At 39.7% G+C, this 21,890-nt stretch overlaps 1 protein-coding gene across 3 annotated transcripts in view; it reads right to left on the bottom strand.

Annotated features, from left to right (window-relative positions):
- The window catches only part of lrfn1 (leucine rich repeat and fibronectin type III domain containing 1), a 125,299-nt gene that overhangs the window by 41,201 nt on the left and 62,208 nt on the right, over positions 1 to 21,890 (bottom strand). For all 3 annotated transcript variants that reach the window (XM_084351776.1, XM_084351778.1, XM_084351777.1), the window contains exon 2: positions 18,611 to 18,662. The gene's annotated coding sequence lies outside the window, so the exon portion shown is untranslated. The remainder of the gene's footprint in view (positions 1 to 18,610; positions 18,663 to 21,890) is intronic.

Raw genomic sequence — 21,890 nt, 5'->3', positions numbered from 1 at the left:
TAAAAATAAATGTTTTTGAAGCACTCCCTGACCAACTATCTGGGTATATCACAATAAAGAAAACATTGCATTAGGTCCCAAGATGAAAACCGCCGTACTAAATCAAGACTGGGGAAATTTTATGCACCCCAGATGTGGAACAATGTACAGAAACCTGCGAGGCTGGACACAATGATCACTTTTACTCGCTGTAAGACCCTTCGAGCTATCTTGGATCAAGTGTTTTTGTTGACTGTTTGTGGTGTGGTTTGTTTGTATTGTGTATGCATTATTTGTATTATATGTATTATATATACGTTTTGCTAATGTATTTTTAATGTGTCGCTGCGTTTATTGTATTTTTGTCCTGTATACTGGCCACTCATGAAAAAATGACCAACTGCTGTCACTGGGCCACCTTTTATAATAACAGTTTAATGGAAAAAAAATAAATAAACAAGTTTCAAGCTTTCTCTAACCTTAATTAAGTGTGTGTGTCGGCCAAACCTAACCACATATGAGGAGACAAACCCCAGGCTCAGGTGATTGTACTCTCCACTAATCATCTCTGACCACCTCCCAACAATTTACAAAAATTATTAGTCCCCTCCTCACTGGAAAAAACCTTACCTGTGAGCATAACCCAGGCAGAATCCAATCAGAAACTTCATTGTGAAAGTAAATTAGTAGTATATACTTAAATGGAGTTTCTAGGCAACAGGGTTTCTTTGTCAGTCAGTTAGTGTCCATGCCTGGACCTCAATTTCTGATTTGGACATCAGCTCACAGGAGGCAAGAAAGAGCTCCATTACTTTAACGTGTTAACTGTTAAATGTGTTCACATTCAAGTCGGAAGTGGTTTCGTTTTTCATCCAAATTTGAATTAAAATAAATAAACCCCTCAATTTGCCCCTGCGTCTCCCGTGCCTGACTTTCTTGGTTCCTCACCAATACATGAGCTTATTTCTCGGTCGTTCAATAAAATGACACGTAACTTAAGATTAAAAACATTCTTGGAGGTTTATTTGAAGTCTCACTGAACCTCTTGGAAGTGCAAAAAACCTTCCGAGCTCCTCTAAACAAATACCAAGAACCACCGGCCTTGAAAAACATCAACTATTAATCACATTTGAAGCTGTGTGCTTAAAGTGAAATACCAACAACACCTCACTGTCCTGCATGTTCTTGAACTGCACAATCAAAGGGAGCTTTCACACCAAAACAGAGTTTAACTGCGGGCCAGCTTTCATGTACTTCACGGCGATATTAAATTCTGTTTCTCGCATAAACAGTATTTTTCCTCAGTCAAATGACAGTTTAGTCTGAAGTGTTTTATTCATTCAACCTCTTGGGCAGATAGGAAACTGAGCACTTCCCGTCCTTCACAACAGAAGACAACCTTATTATCTCTAGCTTCATATTACTATAAACTCATTATTCGTCATCGTCGTTCATCTGTTCATTCAGGATGTGGATTTCCATCTTTTGACTAATCCAAAGTTTAACTGAATGAAGTAAATGATTACTGTGAATGGATGTCTCAGCATTAAAATACAATCATTTACAGGAAGTGTGCATATTCAGAAAAGACTGAACTTCACAGTTCCCTTTAACGTAACGCATATTCTCCAAGATCATTGATTTCTCTGTTTCTGATTCTAGGCACATGGGCACATTTATCTCAGTATGTATTATTGATATACTTGGGAGATAATGTTACAACAAGGTCTTCCGGATCCATCCGGCTCAGATGGATAGGTGTTTTTTCAGGACTTGCAGTGAGTCCTCCTGGAGCATTTGACAGCTGTAAACATATGTATACTGCTGGCTAGGCTAAGCCAACCATCTATAATGGATAAAGAGTCGTGTAGGGTGGAACAAGTTACCTCTGGTGAGATACTGGGGCTTTATAAAATGTTAAAATAGGCCTCTCCAAATATGCTCAGCATTTCCATGAATAATATCCAGAGCTTAGAGTGTGAAAATGTCAATCGCTCTCCGCCAGGCCTTCAGAGATTTTAGCGTGCAGTGAGAAAATATGTCTTTCTTAAATGTATGTCACTTCGGAGATCTTCTGCACCTTGGTGGAGGCAGTCACTATTTAATAACCTGGACTGAATCTTCTTCAAAACTTTGAGATATGCTATTGATTAAAATGCAGCAGTTTCTTATATATCTTATACAAACTGCATATTTCTCCAAGGATTTGGAAAAAGCAGCTCCCCCATCCCGCTACCTTCTATGAATAATTATGCGGCGGAAAGTTAATACCGGGTTATAAGACGTTTCACGGCACATAGGCGGTTTTTCTTGAGCTCCCCTTGTTGCTGTTTGTGCTTATGATTGCTCTGTTTGAACCCTTTTTTGATCTCAGCGAGGCAGTTGACACCACAGACCGGGTCATCCTGCTTGAAAGCCTCGAAAAAGGGTTTATGTCACAGTTACTGCCCTTCAAACGGTTTCAGACCATGACATGCTGATCATTTCATGCAGCTGGTGGTGTAGTGCCGCGTCTCGACCGTATTTCATGTTTGGTGTTTGCTGTGGATTGATTTTAGCTCCTTCTTTGATTAGATACGCGTTATCAGCACAAGAGCTTTGTTTTTCTCTGACTGTAATTTAATTATTTAGAGGAAATGTTCCATCAGTAGATAATGAAAGCTAATACCAAATGTTCAATAACCTTTAGAACAGTAAGATTAATTTATTATACAACTGCTGTGCAAATAATTGACAGCAAATTGCCTCCAGCCTCTGACTATGTCTTTTATTTTTCAGGCCATACCGATTCCCGTTTTATCCAAATCGACACCATCTCTGCATGATATTATTAGGCGATCCAACTCCAACTCCAACTCGTCATATCATGTGCAAACTCAATATCTATTTCCCCAGCGAACACCCACTAGTCCCAGCCTTTAAAAAAACATTGATAACATGTTATAAAACGTTTGCGATAAAAATCTGTTCATATTCAGCCCGAATGAAATTATTAGGACCGAATCCTCCGTCAAATTAAACCAACACATTCACCTTAATGATCGGCTTGCAGATGTAAAGTACTACCTCCAAACTTCCTGCGAGTTAATGATAATGAAGGTAGGATTGCTGAATTCCACCCACTCGGCTCTATTAATCTGATTCAAAAGAAAAATATCTGCAGCTGCAGTCTGTGCATCAGATTCTAGTGGGTTTTTTTTCCACTCAGATCTTTTTCAGAGATCAAAATGTAAGATCTGCTCCGTCCTCCTTCCTTCAGTGAAAGTACTGATAAAACATGGTCTCTCCCAACCTTGAGAAAGTTATCCGTGCTTTTAGTTAATCTGATTTTCATCACCACAACTCTTAACACCAGTAGGATGACTGAAGTCAGGCCAACTAAGAGCCAAGATCACATTGCTCTTAATTTTGTGATTTTCTAGCCGAGCGTCCCAAGTTTTGCTACTGATACTAATTTGTGGCTTTTCCCTCCAAGGCTCTGTGGCTATGAAACTTTCAGAAAGTAGAAGTTGCCTAATCTTAAAATACCTTTTAAAGTACATTTTTTAGACCAACATACTGTATTTAATTAGCTTTCACTTCATCCTGGCCTTCTTACTTGACCTTATCTTCAATAATTCACTTAAATACCACTTTCTGACTACTTAATTGACTCGCATTGATTGTCTTAAAGATTTTTTCATATTAATGGCGCTGCATTAGTGCTCGGCTGTGGCAGAAGTTAGAGTGGGTCTTCGATTAAGTGCAGGGTTGGCAGTTAAATCCATGGGACACAATCCAATCCATGTGTCGAAGTGTCCTTGAGCAAGAAATCCAAACCATATGTGGATTCTATGCAGCCATCCGTGTGTAAATGTATTTTTTCTTGATCAATTAACCTGTACTGTCCATTGTTTGTACCAATAATCAATTATTTCAATAAAAAAAAGTGAAAAATACACATTAAGATCTCATAGAGGCTCAACTGACTTCTTCAAATTGGCTTATTTTGTCCAACAATCTAAAAATATAAACATCTGTTTGTGTCTTACTCATACATTGCCTAAATTCTATCTTAAAGCCTTAGTTACATGAAAGGTCTTTGCAGGTTTAAAGAAAAATGATGTTAAATCAAGTGAATGAGATGTTACATCTCACTCATCGAGAAGCCAAAGAGCTTCAGTGGCACAGTAGAGAGCTGCTATTGTTCCTCTGGCCATTGCAGTTGGCAGGTTACAACATATTCAGGAGGAAAACAGATTGTGGGAGCTGTGTGATTCGGTGATAAACTGCACAAACTACATCGATTTAATAATGCAAATTTTCCATGAATCGCTTGACCACATCCTGGAATATTCTGGTGTGAAGATATAATAGAAAACAAAATATTTTCTCTCATTAGTCTCCTCACGTCTTGTATTTTAGTTAGTATATGTTTTAGTCAGTGATGTAGAAAATGAAAATATCTGAATTGGGGTGTTTTCATTGTGAATTGTTTGAAAGCATTAACACAGCTTTCTGCATCTAGCTTAAATGACACGCACGTCATAGGATATGTAACATATTGACATTTGTGCAAAACATATCATATCATGTTCACATTACGTGTTTATTACCTGACTTTCATATCAGGTATTTGTGTGAAACCACTGGATATTTTTACGAGGGACCACGGCATTTCAACATTTGTAAGCGTGACACAAGTGGATATCTTTAGTAAGATCTCAGGACAATTTCCAATTGTATTAGTGGCGACCAAAACAGGTATTTTAAGTCAAAACATGTTTTTCTATCCCTAAGTGTTTTTTGTGCCTAAACCTAGAACATCAGCACAAACTTTTTTACCTAAAGACACATTAAGTTTGCTTATAAGCCAATACTGTCTGGCTATAGATACATATATGCACAAAACAATAATTAAAACATCACTAATTAACTCAATGTTTAAGAAACCTTGCATCTCTCAAAGCTACTGCATAATGCCTAGCAGAAGAGTCAACACATAGACTCGAAGTGTTGCAGGCTAGTGTGCGGCTGTGAGACCGACCCCAGCGATCAGCCCCGTCCGCTGGGGAAAAGTCAGGAAGTAATGCCTCAGAGTGTTGATGAGTAAAATATGTTGATGGTGCACTGAACCATCTTGTGCGTGTCACATGCTGTAATGGTAGTCGCTTGATTAATTGAAGTTAACATGCCTGGTTCTTGAAGCTTAAACACTCAAGTTTTGCTGCGCATAACTGATGAAAGGTCAGCTCACTCCAATTTATTTGCCAAAAGGAGAGGACACAGGGGAACACGCACAGGCTGGGAATTTAATCAAGAGTGCCACCCCGACGCCGAAACCTGGTTCTGCTCTGCAAGCGGCCTGCGTCACGATGTAATGCACAGCTGAATGTGGGAAACGGTGCATGGCTAATGATCAATGACTGTGACAAAGAAACTCTGATCGTCCTGTGGCAAGTTTTGTTGACAAATGTTTACTTGAGAGAGATGATATTGATTAATATTTAGACTTCAGGTCAGTGAGTATACAGTGCTGTTACTGTGCTAACTAGGAGACAATATCTACTGAAAAGAGCGGGCCGTTTCTCATTTTGGACTGAGGAGAAGTTTCAGATAGAATCAAAGTGAGAAAGTGATGATGAGAGGAGTTATTGATCCATTCATTTGGGCAGCGTCTCTGTTAAAAGTGAGTGGACTTGACCTCAATTTGTGTCTGTAAGTCCCTTGATGACTGCATGCACTCAAAGAACGATTAAATAGACAGCAGACTTTAAAAACTTTTCCCCAGCCTGCAGTCTGCCGCTGAATGGTACACACACTTAGACTGTAACCATCGACTGTAGAAGGACTAAACGACTTATACTGCGACACATTAGGTTTATAGGAGGAGAGGGATTTAATTTTTGCTTTCACTATAGATAATATTCTCGAGTCTCTTACTGAGTTGCCAAAACGGAGCAATTTTGATAAAAATGCCTGAAAATAAAAGACAATTTTGTATTTTAAAAGGACATTTGTCAAAGTTCATACGTTGCGCTGCGTATAGCATTTTTTAAGCACTGTAAGTCTTAAAAGTTAAATTTATGTATTAAGTCAATAACTGGACTATTTCATCACATCATGAGCAACTGTGATCTGATTTCATGCTGCACAGCAGGAGACCTCAGTGGGGTTGTATACCTCCATGTTATGTTATTCACTGCAATGTCTAAAACGGAGCAGCTGAAAATTATGTTTATGCTCAAAGGTTGCTGTTGATGCAAACAACAGTGACAAATACATTTTTGTTTTGACGCCACCCCAGGTTTCACCAGAAGAGCGTTTTTTAATCTGAGGCATGTTCTGTTTGCTTCAGCAACATTTAGCAGTAACCTAATACAGCTCTGACACCGTGTAATGATATGAACAGTAAACACTGAGACCTGGATCCATGAATTAAATTGCACAGGATTCAGCATGCCCTCAAATTAAACTGCACGGGCTGTTTATACACACCCTTGGTGGTACGACAAACACTTTTTGATCTGATGCCCCTCTCGCCAGGATGACATCTGTTATCCGTGCGCTCCAGGACTGTTATAATGAAACCTTACAATGTGACAAGACTAAGGTTTGGTCCGGTTTAGGAACAAAAAATGACTTTGTTGGGTTAAGGGAAAGATCGCTGTTTGTGTTAAAGTAAGAACAATGTGAAAGTCGGGGAAACATTGTGGTTTGCCTCGCCATGCTTACAGTAATCAGAACTTGGTTAAGGTGATGGTTCATTTGTGGCCTTGCTTTAAAAAATACAATCGAAGACTGTTGTTCTGAAACAAGAAGCAAAAGCCAGCCTCCTGGGTTAAGGTCTGGTGTTTTATTGACCCATCCATCCACCTCAGACTTCCACAATACACCTATATTCTTGCTCTATAACAACCTCACTGTGCTTCCTTGTTGCCTCCTATCATGAATAATAGTCACTCCTGGATTTTAATTGTACATGAGAACTAATTATTCATTTTAATTTTCATTTTGACTCTTGTAACCTCTGATGTAGTACACAGTACAGTACCATTTCATATCTTATTGTTTATAACAGGTGCTGTGCAAGTTCAGCATGACTGTTAAGATAACTTGTTTCATGTGAGCATAGAGGAAGCCTGATGTAGGTCATACTCATCTGAATCAGTTGAATCAGCAAACCAAAAACTGCATCCTAGGCTCATTCCTCTTGGGATGAGTTGGGATGAGTCCATATGTCTGGTTCTGGGAATCAGAACAAACCTTACGAAAGTGAAGATGCTGTAAAACTGGTTCCTTCCTCACCTGTACAACCCTGTTGTTGTATGTTTCGTAAGAGTTCAATCTTTAATAGACCTAAAGCTTACATCTGCAGGGAGTGTCACAATCTGCAGAGGCAGCCTGATATCCTGCCAGAATTTATTGTCGTATGCCTTTTTCCAGTGTCATGACCACACGTTTGCAAAAATTGACTGAGCCCTCAAATGGTGCAGACAGCTAGTCGTGGAGATGTAAGCGTTAAAACCCAGAGAAATGCTTCACAGAGAAGGCATTCAACCATCTTCCCTTTTTCCTGGCAGTCGCCACAGCAAACCTCACATCAGCATGAATGAAGGAACAGCAGTGGAGAAAAAATGACATGCTGTGCTGTCTGGAGAGAGATGTCCTTCATGGGCCACAATACAGCAAATGGTGTTATTATCTATGACCACTGCATTGTGTTATTCCTCTCTCGTCTCCTTCTGTGTTGTGATGAAGACCGGGCCATATTTCACCTTGTTATTTACATATAGCTCAAATAATCCTCTGTTTTCCTTCTCCTTCACATTCATTTTGATATTCTACGCTATTCACGATTATGGGCTTTGCGGCGCAGGGTAATGAATAAATTAAGCATTAGAGGGAAGGCAAAGTCCTACTCCGAGGTCACATGTATTTTGCTGCCATTTTAAAAACGGGCGGATCACTGAGGAGTACAGCAGGAGAATACGTCCAGTCAGATGCAAGTGAGCGGCTGTAAATGGGCGTCCATCGGGGAGCACCTGAATAATTTATAGCTCTCCTTGTTGTGCTGCACAATCAGGGGAGGTTTATTTCAAACAAAGGGAACATGATGTCTGTTATGAATGTCTGTAACGCTTTGTCTCTCCCAGTCATGTTTGTTCACCACATTTATCATCCGCATTAGATTAATTTTATTTGATCTATCAAACCGCTGACATGCAGGTGTAATTGACGCAGCTGTTTGTGTGTCCCGAGGCGTTTACAAAATAAAAATAAAATGAAATAAATGGTCGTGGGTGTCTGATCAGAGAGCTGCATTTCAGCATGCTCTTAATCTGGCAACTCTCATCTTCCTGCAGCCTGGGACGTCCCGCTAGGTCTGTCTCCAGAGATGCCAGGTCTCACTGACACAGCTCTCCAGAGAAACTCGCAGCGTGAACCGTTAAACATGGCGCTTTTATAAGGCATCACGCTGAGAGGCTGTTTGCCTTTTCTTACCGACCGGCACATTTATTATCTCTCCTGCAGCGGCGCCAACAAATACATACGTTACGATTTTAAGTATATCTGTAAAGAAAAGCAAACACCATGTTAGGATTCACACAACATATTATATTTCTCTGTGGGCTTTTAAAGGACCCAATGTGAATGTCTGCGAGCTCACATGACAATGTGAGTTGTTCTTGTTGGAAACAGCCAAAGTAGCAAATAATGGCACTGATACAAACAACAACAAGCACCCTTCAAGTGCCTTTTCATTATTGTCTCTGTCATGTCAGTCACAAAAGACTACTTTCGCAATACTTTGTGATGTTTTCTCCCGTCTTTTGTTGCAACAGTGTGATTGTTGTATGTGTCTGTTCTGTCGTGGTTGTGCCAAGTTTTAGTTGTATCCGCCCATGTGCTTTGATGTTGTTCACTCTGTTTTTATGTATATCTTGTTTGTTCCTGTTAATGTACAACATCAACCTGCCCGGGGACTGCGGATCATAATTGGGCTGTTGCAAAAGTCTGCCACATTTACATCATACTGATGTTAATTAATGAGTGTTGTCTTGCGGTGAACTTAATGCAGTTGATCCATGATCCATACAGATCGCCTCCCACACATGTAAACCGTGGATTAATTGCAAATTTAATCATCAAAGTGTGAAATAGTTTGACTGCCGCTGTTACTTTATAATGTAGCAAATAATGACCTGAACCTCGATGCAGAGATGTAGTAAAAGCATCGAGAAGACAGATGCACGTTGCGTTTGACTCTGAAGAACAATGAGCAACTAGCCATTAAGTGAAATCCCGCTGACTGTGATTTCCAGTGCTGTAATTGGGAAACTGGGCATCATAGAAGTAGATCATGATATGGTGATGTTTATTTTTAACTTTGACAATATCTGCTGCCTTCCCTTGGACACACTCGGGTTCACTCTAGCCTCTCTTTGCCTTTGTCAAGCACAGTAGCCTTCATTGTAAACAGGCTATTACTCATGATGTGTAACCAATCAGATAGAGCTGTGGGTGGGACGCTGAGCAAGACCACAGAGTGGTGACCATGGATATATTGAATGTGAGTATAAATAACCACAACACAAATAAATACATAAGGTAAGATAAGGTCTGCAAATGTTATGGTATGTAGGTGGTAAATACAAAGGATCATATTTCACACAATTCCTTTGACATTACCCCCAAATTGCCACAATAATTGCCTCCAAATTTATTGAAAATTAACCCAAGATGACTCAATAAGCAGTCAGTCATAAACTAGCTGGAAATCAACTCACTGCTTTAGTTTAGCGGCCTGCTGAGAAGAAGTTATGCAGAAACCAGTTGGAAGTTTCCTGGGAATGTATCAAAGAAATTACAGGCTATTAATAAATCATACAAAAGCAGAATTTTATTATTGAATAATGTTGGGTTAATTTTCAACTAATTCTGAGGAAATTATTGTGGTAATTTGGGATAATTTCAAAGACATTTCTAAATGTGTTGCTTGGCAATTACCAGCTAATTACCATGAGATTTCTGGACCCGTGAAATTAGGTGTTACCACAACAAAAACAAAACAACATTATTCATAAATAAGTTCAATAATAATATGTGGTGTGGACTACAGACGGACAGGCTACATCACAGCATTTTAAAATGAATTTAATGCTAACCATATTTTATCTTTTTGCTGATCCAAAAAATGATCTGATCCATAATTCATGACACTGGTGCTATCTGAACTGTGAGCAATTAATGAGCAAAGTATATCAAAATAAGCAAGCAATGCCTCCTTCGTCCTCCTACAATACCCAGAATTCACTGCAGACACTGCAAAATGGGACCCCTCCCATGTGATGATCCACCCAGTCACAGTTCATTCCCCCAGATCTGTGGCTTCAACTCTGTATTTTAGCTTCCTAACTATATTGTTCAAGAATGTGACATAGTACAAAAACATCATTTTCAACAACAGCTTAAAAATCATGACCTGTGCAAAATGGGAAAGGTCGTTAGAAATAATGACCTTTATTGAGTGTACTTATTAGTGTACATTTCGAGGCAGCTGCACTCGTTGTTAGCGTGGCTCCAGGAAGAAGACATTTAACAATTTAAGCAGCACTACTAATTCCTTATAAAATAAGCAATGTGATAATATAATGTTTGAAGCAGCTATAAGCGGAATAAGCATTTACTGCTTCCAAATATAAATATATGAACAGAAAATGAGCTGGGGGCGAGAGCTAGACTGATGAACTGGCTGATAATAGCTTACTGCAGATATATCATATTGATGTAGATGTCAACTGATAGAAAACAAGAAATCACAGCACAGAAATATCAAACTTCTTAATCACTCAGTATGTATCTTGGTCCCAATCGAATAGGAAACAAAAGGGGTCCATATCAAGATTGTTTACCCACTGTATGTGTTTATGTTGAAGCAACATTATCTAACTTATTTACCTTAAAATAACAGCTTCAGCTACATGTACTTCTGACAAATTGTTACATTCACATAACATACATGTTATATGTATTTATATATGTGTTTACATTCAGAAATTGAATTGCCATTAGAGATGGAGATGATATGTGCGAAGTACTACACTGTTACTGCAATGTAGATAATATTGAGTAATACTGCAGTGTGTAATAGCTGACAGCAGTTAACAGTATAAGTAAATGCTACATAAATGCTACACAACATTATACAGAACATTGCACATGAGACTGCACTGACACTGCACAGAAAAACTGAAAGAAAACAGATGAACCATGTCCATACATGAGCTGTTCAATCCCAGTAGTAATGTCAGTCCCATAAGTAATGTATATATGGATACACAGAGATATTTTTGTGAAATGAACCGATACAGACAGTAGTTTCTCGTTAAGAAATTTGACATCGTTGACATTCCTGTTTTCAAACACAATCTGCAGTTAGGAAACCCTACATGTTCTTTTCTTTTTTCTTTTTATAACCATTTCAATTTTATAATAAAATAAACCCTGCATGTTTCGTGCTGTTGTCAGTCAGGTTTCTAATTTTGGAGACACCTCGCTCAGAGGTGGGCCAACTAAAATGGAGCAAACGCAGCTGAAGCTGAAGCAGAATCAGTGGGAATTTTTATGTCAGTTCTTCACGTCACATTTTTAACAAGGAGGCTGAGAGAGGCTGGTGATCCTCTGATAATACTGACACACAAGACTGTAACAGAAAGCCTGTCTTTGGAGTGGTAATGTATTTCCCTATACGTAATATATATAATATATCGCACATATGGAAATATACTATATATTATTATATGATAATAAATGTGCATATTTTTTTGATCTTCTATGGACTTTTTTTTTAGTTAATTTAAAAGTAAGATGAGAGATTTACACTTCACTGTGGTTTTCAGCAAAGATCCAAGAGGATTACATCCCATTTACAGCTTGTCTTTGGGATCAGACAGCAATTTGCAGCTGTGTGTGATGGCAGGTCTTGCTGCACTGCACATGTGGGAAGCGAATGAGAGGAAAGTTTGCTCACCTCTCCATCATAATCTGCTGTTCATCAAAGAGATCTATTTTCTGCCCCCTTTGTACCTTTTCACCGGACTGCAAACTCTGACGAAGTGCCCTAGTCTTTGCTCTTTAATGATGATATACGAGCTTTATCCTGAGGATGTTGTCAGATCAGGGGATGTGCCGGGGGTGTAAACCTGGGTGATGACACGTGGAGAGTAAATAAAAAACAGGGCAGTTTCGCAGTAATTCAAAAAGATTACTTATCTTTTGATGGAGGGCCGCTCCCAAAACGTCGGGAAACAATTGAAAAAAGCTCAAAGTGCTTAATTGAACTTAACATCGACTATTAACCCTAATTTTCTAATGTGTTTATCCATAATTGGCGGTGTCATGACTTAAGCCATTACCAGCAGACGAGATCAAAGCAGTTCGATAAGTTTTTCAGCTGTAGAGAACGAGTAATGCGTCCTCATAAGTTCAGATTTTCAGCCCGTCGTTCACAATAAAAAATGCAATGCTGCTGAGCAAATTTTCCACGAGCTGATTTTCGGTGCATTTACAGACCTCTCTGTCTCGGCGGTAATGAAGATTAATTCGCAAATCCACACGTACGCTCGCCTTAAAAAAAGACTCCATTGTGTGTGAAATTTAGCTGTTGTTCAACTCGTATTGCTTTGACACAGTGCGTTTTTGCAACAGCCATTTCTCAAACTGACACAGACTAAAGAAGGGTTGCGGCCTCCTCCTGTTTAATTATAGCGCCCTGAGAAAAGCAGCAGATGCCAACAAAAGACATCAAAACAGCCATTTGCATGAAGAGAGTCTAATTTTCAAAATGACTCAAAAATCTATACTTTGGGTGTGCTGATATTTCCGGCGCTCTCGTGGTGGAAAACGGTTAATCCGAGAGCTCTGCAATTTCAGAAGATATTAGACTCATGTAAATTGGTTTTGGCTTTTTTTCCCCCTGCTGTATGATAACGCGAGAAAAACATCATTTACTGAAGAACATGCGACTCGGCTGCGGAAGACTGTGGGGACTGACATCGCTCGCAGTTTAATAAAGAGTAATAAATGTTAAAGTGATCGGCGTAGATACAAAAACGTATCTTCTGCATTACTGCTTATTATCAATCATTTATGAAATACCTTTCTGGGGGGCTGGTTCATTACACTATTTGCTGCAATCTATATAGAAAACACTGGGTACTTTTGTAACTGGAGGCAATGCTTATGAAGCCTTTGTCCAACTCAAGGGAAGGAGAACTGTTAAACAAGCACTTTAACAGCATCCCTAAGTGTGAGCACTAATTAAATTACATGATATTTAATTATTTACCAGCTTATTTATTTTGCCATTCGCCCAAACACAATTTTACATATTGTTGACTGTGTTCATAGTGCGGCTGCCAGTGAGCAGTTAGCGACCGCATTGTTGTGACTACTGCATTGACACCCGTGACAAAAAGAGAAATGGGAAATGCTTTACAGAGGAAATCTGATTGAAATGCTCATCAACGCAATTATCTGCGCATCTCTGAGGACTCACTTTTCACTTCAATTATTCTCTAAATAGTGAGAGGAAAAACTACAAATTGTCTTTTAAATGTTCTAAATGTTTTAAATAGTGTCTGAATAGTGTTCGCACACTATCAGCAGGTCTCCTTTGTTAAGCTTCACACGCAGTCTCCTTACATTTTCAAAACGGGCTCGTTAAATGGCCGACTGCAGTTCGAGTGGATATTTTTAAGCACACTTGGGAATATTTCTGTCCGTTTCTGTCGCGCCAAAACTGGGTGTTTTTTTGAGGAGACCTGCGTACATTTCCAGCTCTTTTTCACGGGAAGTCGGACCATCTACATCCATGATCGTGATTGTAATTCTGACCCTAACCGAGTGGTTTCTGCACCTGGACCTGAGCAGAGCATAAGCACAGTGTTGTGACAAGAAAGAAACAGAAAATTCAACCTAAACTAACGTGAGGTTGCACCATAAAGAAACGTTTTAATTTATCTGTGGTTTTGCAGGGACATAATTAGCAAACATTTAGCCTGCCGATTGATGTGGCGAGACGAAATTACGTAATAGACGTGACGAAATGGAAACAGATGGAGAGGGAGACTTGAATGGGGCTGGGAGGTGTGTTAGTCTCTCGTGTCTGCACAGACCCTGCAGCCCTCTGCCTGGATTTTCTTATCTCCTCAATTTTGTGCTGCGATCAGGACGCTTTGCCAACCCGAAATGTCGGTATTTGATGTCTTGGGAATGAGACTCAACAATCAACTATCTTTCTGGCGCCTTTACGAGTGGACAAATTCTATCTTTAAGTTTAACAGTCCTTGAATTTGATGATATGAAGTGAGGTTCAGTTAGCTTTGCAAAGAAATGTCCTTCAGAGAGATACTTTTTACTTTCTTCACTTTGAGTACATCTCAGAGCCGGTATTTTCTTACTTTCCATTGAGTAAAAAGGTTGAATCAGTACTGTTTTCACGACAGTCTAAGTATCTGAATTTCTGCTTGAGTAAAGAACGTGTACTTTGCCATCTCTCAGTATTCAAAGATGTGTGGTGTAGCTTTGTGGTGGCAAAGTGTCACATTGTTTGCAAATGGTTGTTCTCATTAAAACCGACTCCACAAAGCAGACACATTTGCACTAACAAGGCCGTATGAAGACAATAACAAATGCATGAACCAGACTATAGAGGGTCTGTATTAGCTCTGTGCTGACCTCCGTTCTGTGCAGTCTCTCTCTATATATATAACAGCTTTTGGAGGAAAAACTAATGAAAGTATTGTCACCTTGACCTCACATGTGTCAAAGGTGTCAAACTCATTTCCTGCACTCGGTTCCCCACCAAAAGAGATCACAATCACCCCCTCAAAGAATATGAAGATAATTATTAATCTCATGACCACATCATCGAGTTGTGCTCAATTTAACATCACACACTCAAATCTCCTGCGCTGAAAACTTAATCAAATATATAAAAATACCTAAGTTAATCTGTTTCAAAGGATGTAAGATCAATCCAACCTATCCTGACTATTAATATTCTGAGCTTTACATCCCCATTGTTTGCCTTTTAAAGGTTTGTTTTGCTTAACCTACGGATTATTAACTTTATTTTTCCACCAAATTGCCAAATGAGCTGATATAACTGCTTTTTCCTTCGCCGTGCAAAGCTGTAGCAAGACTCTCCCCTTGTGCAGAGAAGCGTCCTGCAGGACTGCCAGTTCAAAGCAAGAAAAATCAATGTCCTCTCACAGAACCACATTATGTACGCCCCAGCCACCTGAAAGCGATCACGTTCGATATCTCCAACGTTTAGCTGCCGTGCCTGGCATGTGTTCATGTCTCTCATACATACTTTGATATGGTGTCTGTATGCGGTGCTTGTTTCTAATCCTGCACAAGCACACATACATGCAATGTTACATCAGAAATGTATTTTTACTATAAAGCAGTGTGCATTCATTATAGCTAGATGAAGAAAATGTTGTGCTTAAAGGGTATTTCAGCTTTTTTTTATACCTTGGCCATGTATTTACATATTTGGTGTCGATGAGTCACCAAAAGTTTTTGAGTTGATCCAGTGGATCAGTTGGCAGACACAACATGGCTGCAATCACTGCAACATAATCAAGTCAGACTGTCTTAGTTACGTCCACTAAAAGTGCTCGTTTTTGCTAATGGCACGCTCAGATTGTTAAACGAGGTCTCTGTTACTAAAAGGTCTTTGACCGTAGGAATTTTTTTCACAATGTGTCAGAGTAAGATCCTTCTTGTACGTCTCTCTCAAAGAGAGGTCTCGCTCTGAAATAATCTCACGAGGCAAGCTGTTACAGTTGTTGCCTCATCTCGATTGTCGAAATCAAACATGACGTATGAAATAAATTCGTGCTGGCAGTTCTAGGTAAACTGTAAATTCCTCTCTCTCAACTATGACTGACATAGTCATCCTTGTCGTCCTGCAACACCTTAAAGCACTGATACCCAACCCGAAACGACGGATTGAGTTGGGTTTGGTGATAGATAGAAAACACATTTCTAACATATATATATATATCTATGTGTGTAGAGTGCTTTTCACAGTCATCTACACTGTAACTGTCAATAATCAGGGAAAAACAGACTGATGAACATGTTAACAATCACAGTACTTCAGCTTTCATTTACTGTCTTTAGTTCTGGTTCAGACATAAACACCTTGTCTTGTATTTGGATAAAGTTATTGCTGTGTTTCGGTGTCTTCATTATATTTACTGCTCTTTTATTTTCTCTTTCGTGTTATGAATTACCCATAAGCAGTTTTTTGTCCCCTCCCTATTTTTCATCTCTGGATGAGATCCTAATTCAAGGGAGGCCATCTGAGTTAATTTTTATCTTTCTATTATTGTGACACTTTAATTCTGTATGCAAGTTGAATGTCTATTAGTGCATTGTTCATGATTCATTATTGAGTACCTTGCACAAATGTAGTTTTATCGCCTCCTCCCTATTTCTGCAGCCTGCACTAGGTTAGGTCCTGATTAGATGATTGTGTTGTTTGGCTCTGATGAAGATGCCCATGGTGTTGAAACGATAGTCATTCAATTAAAGTCTTTTCGTCCTGATCCATGTGCTCCGGCGTACTTTGGACTGTGTTCCTGAAGTCTCTCGATACTTGTCGAGTTCTGGTCGGGCTCGATTAGTGAGACTCGAGTGAGATTTGTGCTTCTGGTCGCAAAAAAAGGATCTGATCATTTAACAAAAAGGTCTATCACTGTTGGAGTTATTTCTCTAATGTTGTCAGTATAGAGAATAATAACCTCAGCCTGTCGTTGGCAAACACAAACACTTACAGGGGACGCAACTTTGACAGTCGGACTTGCCCCAAAGGATTACGCTGTCACCACTGCAGCCGTGTCATGGCTGCCAACTGAGGCGATCTACTGGACCGATTCCAAAACCTTTGGCAAGCATGAATCATTTACACGCTGAAACATATATAAAGGGCCCAGGTTTAAAAATACCAGAATCCCCCTTTAAAGTGCTTTACAGAAAAGGATGGTTTAAGTAACATCCATCAAGGAACTGTAAAGCCTTACAAGCAGTGAAGATCTTGAAACTTTAATGATTGTAATAAATTACTCTTGACGCATGAGACCACAGATAAGATAGCTCTACTATCGGCAGCTGCAGCCCTACCTGGTAATTACTGTAAAACACAAGAAAACTAATTTAGCCAGGTTATATCAAGTTACGTAACTCCTTTGAGCTCCCGTAATAACTTTTGTTTTAGAGCCTGCGAAAGGCGACACACAATTACCTCTGTAGTGGCTTTCATGACATTGATGAAGCTGTTGGTAAAGGGCTGGAAAAGCCACAACAAGTTAAATCCTTCCGTTCCATCACAGACTTCAGCTGCGCCGAACGGAGCGGGAAAAGAAATTTTTTTTGCAGGTTGTCAAAAATGAAGCAAATGGCAACACAATAGGGGAAATATCCCCAAAGTAAGATCACAGTACAAAGCTTGGAAGCCATTTATGAAAACATGTCATTAGGAATATCCAGCTATTCTGTTCTCCGGGAGGTGATAATGTGCTCTCGTAAGACTTTCAACAAAAGGAGGACACATGTGGCACTGGTTCACGCTGAGTTTATGTCATGTGAGAGTACAGCAGTTGAAGAGCTTCTTTTATCTGTCTGCAAACACAGACACAACTCGGTTTGTCCTAGAATGTGAAGCACACGACAGCAGCGGCAGCAGCACATTATAGGCATTCACCTACTCGGGATCCTGTCTAAGGCTTGATATGTCCTTGACGCCAGCTTCATACATAATTGCTTCACCACTGGATTAATGGAGAAAGGAGCTTCCTTTCCATGAATCATTATTTACAGTGCAAAGCAAATTCCCTTGAATATCTGTGACCGACCACAAATTCCTATGGGGAATATCAGAGCTATGCCCGTTCATGAGATTATCAAACCATCTATTGTATGTATTCTCAATCCGTGTTCAGAGCAGCCCAGGGTGTTTTCTGCTGTTCATCAGAGGGGCTGTTTTCCCTATTGAGATAAGAAATTAAATCTGCAGGAGCAGAGGATGCTGGGTTTGCTGCAGGGTGGCGGAGCAGTAGCTCTGATAATGGAGCCGACTCCCATTGCGCAGGCTATGAGGCAAACAGCCGTGGCGCCAGCCCAGCCCTGCCTATGAGAGAGGATAGCTAACAGTGTCACTCTGCAGACTCTCGCTCTGCCTCTCTCTCTCTCTCTCTCTCTCTCTCTCTCTCTGGGAGAACATGTGGTTAAATCGACATGTGACAAAGAGGGGAGGAAAGGATTGAGGTGCTGTGAATGTGCATTGCTCTGTAACTCCATATATGATGGAGAAAAGGGAAAGAAGATGGTAAAACTGGAGGGTTTGCCTTTGTGTTTAATGTAGTGAGAAAATGCAGGCGTGCTGAGTCAAACATACTGACCCTGTGGGGTAAAAGCTGAGCACTTGATCGAGTCAGAGAAAAGAAGAGCATTTTATTATCAAAACTTTTCCTTTCTTTCCCTTTCTGCTCATGCACACGGGTCTGGGCGGGTTGTGTGTGGTGGTATATTATGTAAATGTGAAGAGGGTTTTAATTTCAATTTGGGGACTCACCAGAATATTGTGTCGTTTTGGATCCTCCTCACAGGCGTCACTTCAAAGGAGTCTGCGGAGAGAAATAAACGGTCACACCTTAATGCGCAAGCACAAATAACATTGGGGGCCATACGGCTCCAGTTGTAATAGTGTCAGAATCATAAAAAAGGTTCAAGTTATAGTTCAATCTTTGATTTCATCCCAGACCCAATATAAATGATTTGATATTTCTGTAGCGGTGGAACAATCATTTTAAGCCCGGAGCCTCTCTGCTGGATAAAATTTAAAACAGGAGGAATATATTTTTTTTACCTGCCTCCTTATTTGAAGATGATTTCCTGCTTCAGAGGCAGAGCTTATATCTGCCAGTACAACAGTAAACTTTGCATTGTACACATTTTTACATGTGTTTTTTTCATTACAGATCCGATAAATACTGACTGCTAAATATGGAACATGTAGTTTGCACTTTACGGTCAGCAAACGGTCAGTATCGCAAATCTGAGCTCAATTTCTACAAAATCTGCAAAAGAAAAACCAAATGCTTGTTGTTATCCACTAAAGTTATGCAGCTAGTAGGAGTTGGTTCATGGAGACAAGTAGAAGTTGGCGCCAATTCTCCGATTATGCCGTTGCAGAAGAAGTGGGCTCAACGAGATGACACGATTGAATGAGCATCAGTCAAACTAGACTCAAACAAAAAAAAACAATGCAGAAATTAAAATGGACACATCCTTTTTGTTTGTTTCCTGAATGTTTAAAGACCGTTACAGACTTGTCACCGCTGCAATTTTCTGTCGGAGTGAAGGGTTCAGTGGATGTTTAAGTCACGTGCTTCATGTATGTTGTGTCCACTTCCATTGCAATTTGTCTCATTCTGCATTTTGCTTTTTGAGATATTTCGAGATGTATTCAAAGTTTTGGTGTTTGCAAACAGGCTTTTTATGCAACGATATAAAATAAAATAGTGAGATGGAAACACACCTAATAGGCTTTACAGTAGGTAATGAGCTGCTTACTGTGTTTAATGTCATGTCATTACTGTATTATTCGTTTTTCACCAATTTAAAAAAACCTATCCATTCACCAATTCAACCATGAAGTTTAATAAACCCCAAAAATTAGAAATGCATTCCAGCTCAACACTACAACAGCCTCCACACTGACCGTAGACAGTTGAGGCTTGTATCGGTGGTACACAGACAATCCAACACAGCTCATTACTTTTAATTAGCCCCACCTTTTTTTTAGTTCATTAGTGACAGCTGCACCGACTCTGCAGCTCTATGTGAAAGTTGTGAACGAACTGTTTGCACTGCCGATAAATATCAACATCAGCCGCCTTCAAACTAAAAGGTCAAGGTGTTAAACGGGTTTGACAGGTGGATAACTAAGTGGATGACACCTTCAGTGTAATTTAATGTTATGGTCCACATCAGGGCAGGATGATTAATTGTGAGATAACGATGACATTAATGCGATTAATCGTGATTAAATATTTTTATCGTTTGACAGCACTATAATAAATAAAGTGTAGTGAAGCTAGCTAGCTGGAATTAACACAACACCGTTTGGCCGGTTAGCCTACATGCTTGTTTTTTTTTTAATACTGTTTTTCATTTTTAATCATGCTAGAGAAATATGCTTTTAGAGTGAGGGCTAACAAGTATGTTTGACAATCGAAGGGCTAATTTGTGTGGCACTGCTAAAGATGCTAATGTTAGCCTGAATTCTGATAGCAACAACTTTTTTCTTTTTAAGATAACATGTATCCTCACAGACTTAAGTAAGCTACTTAGCTAATTTTACGCTCCTTGGCCTGATGCTACGCTCCGTTTTAAGCTACTCAGTGGTAAATGCTATATATTGCAGGTAATGTTAGAACAGATAAACATTTCTTACAGTTTTGCTCTTGAAAGGCATGAACAACGCCACTCTCCCAACTCTAAATCAAGTTCATTCCAGTGACTAACTTTGGAAAATCATGTTGCACTTAGCTGCATTTATAGATTTTACTTCTCCTTGTATCTCCTCTGGTGATCTTATCAGCTGAGAGCAGATAAATACTGCACTGAATATGTGCACCGGTGCAAAAGAAAAGTCTCTGGTACAGTGGTTTTAATGCACACCTCGGTTTGAGTGGCATCGGACTCTCATGCACATAGGACCGGGATGAACCGAACAAGAAGAATTAGGTGTAAATATTGTTTTAAGGGTAAATGCACAAACTTCCTAGAACTCATTTAAACTGCTGCAGGACTATATATAGGGTAATACAATTCAAGGGAGCTACGATTTCTTCTCTCTCTCCCCAATGCACAACTAAAAGCGCACATGGAGCAATCACAGTTAATTGAAGGTTTTGTAGATGAAGAAAAAGGGACCACTTTCCACCTTTTTTCCCTTCAGGAACAACGACAACAGAGGAATAGCTCTGATTCTCCACTGTCAGATTTAATTGCCAAAGCAACAATCTTGATTAGGATCTCAACAGTCCTTTTTATCAGCACCAGCCAAAGCAACACAGGGTGTTTGTCCAAGCAAGACATATTTACCCACCCGAACTCTCAGTTCTACTAAGTGTAAACACGGCGGGCCTCCACAAAAGACCCTGACATTGAGAGCAACCTTCAAAGGTTGTTCAGTAGCCATCCATTACATCCGAAAGAGATGTCTCTTCTTTTTTTCCTTAGTGTCTTGTTTGAAACTCACTCCCTTCCTACAAGACCTTAACATGATGGCAGTTTATATCTAAATCTAAAATCTCCCTGCTCTTATGGCGGAATCGGTGACTTATCTTTCAGTGTGGTAAGTTTTTAATACGATTTAAATCCCTTACCGACAAAATGCCATTACATAACGTCCACCGGCCATCTTTCCGACTGACCAAAGACGGAGATGTGAGAAGTACAATTTCACGCATGCCGCACTTTGCCGAGACGTCCATCTTCTGTTCATGTTCCCTGAAGCATCTGAGCAACACTGAGGAATTGATTAAAACACACTGCACACACACACTCGAACTGCACATATCAGCAGAGCTACAACAGTAATCTTACATATTGTGCCTGCATGCTAACTGCTCCTCCATCTATTCATCAAACTCCCACGCAGACGCATCAAACACATGCTCTGCACGCACATGGACTTCAATTCAGTGACACAGCAATTAAGGTTCTGAGAGGATTTTCCACTCTACATTTTAGTTATTGTTACTTCTCTAATTAAAAACACTGGTAGTGGGATGTGTGATTTGCAGAGGAGAGTGGAGGAAAGGCTCCACACTAGAAAACAAAAG

This window comes from Pagrus pagrus (genome assembly GCF_965226575.1).
Source record: "Pagrus pagrus genome assembly, chromosome: 4".
Lineage (NCBI taxonomy): Eukaryota > Metazoa > Chordata > Actinopteri > Spariformes > Sparidae > Pagrus > Pagrus pagrus.
This window is presented reverse-complemented; position numbering and strand designations above follow the sequence as displayed.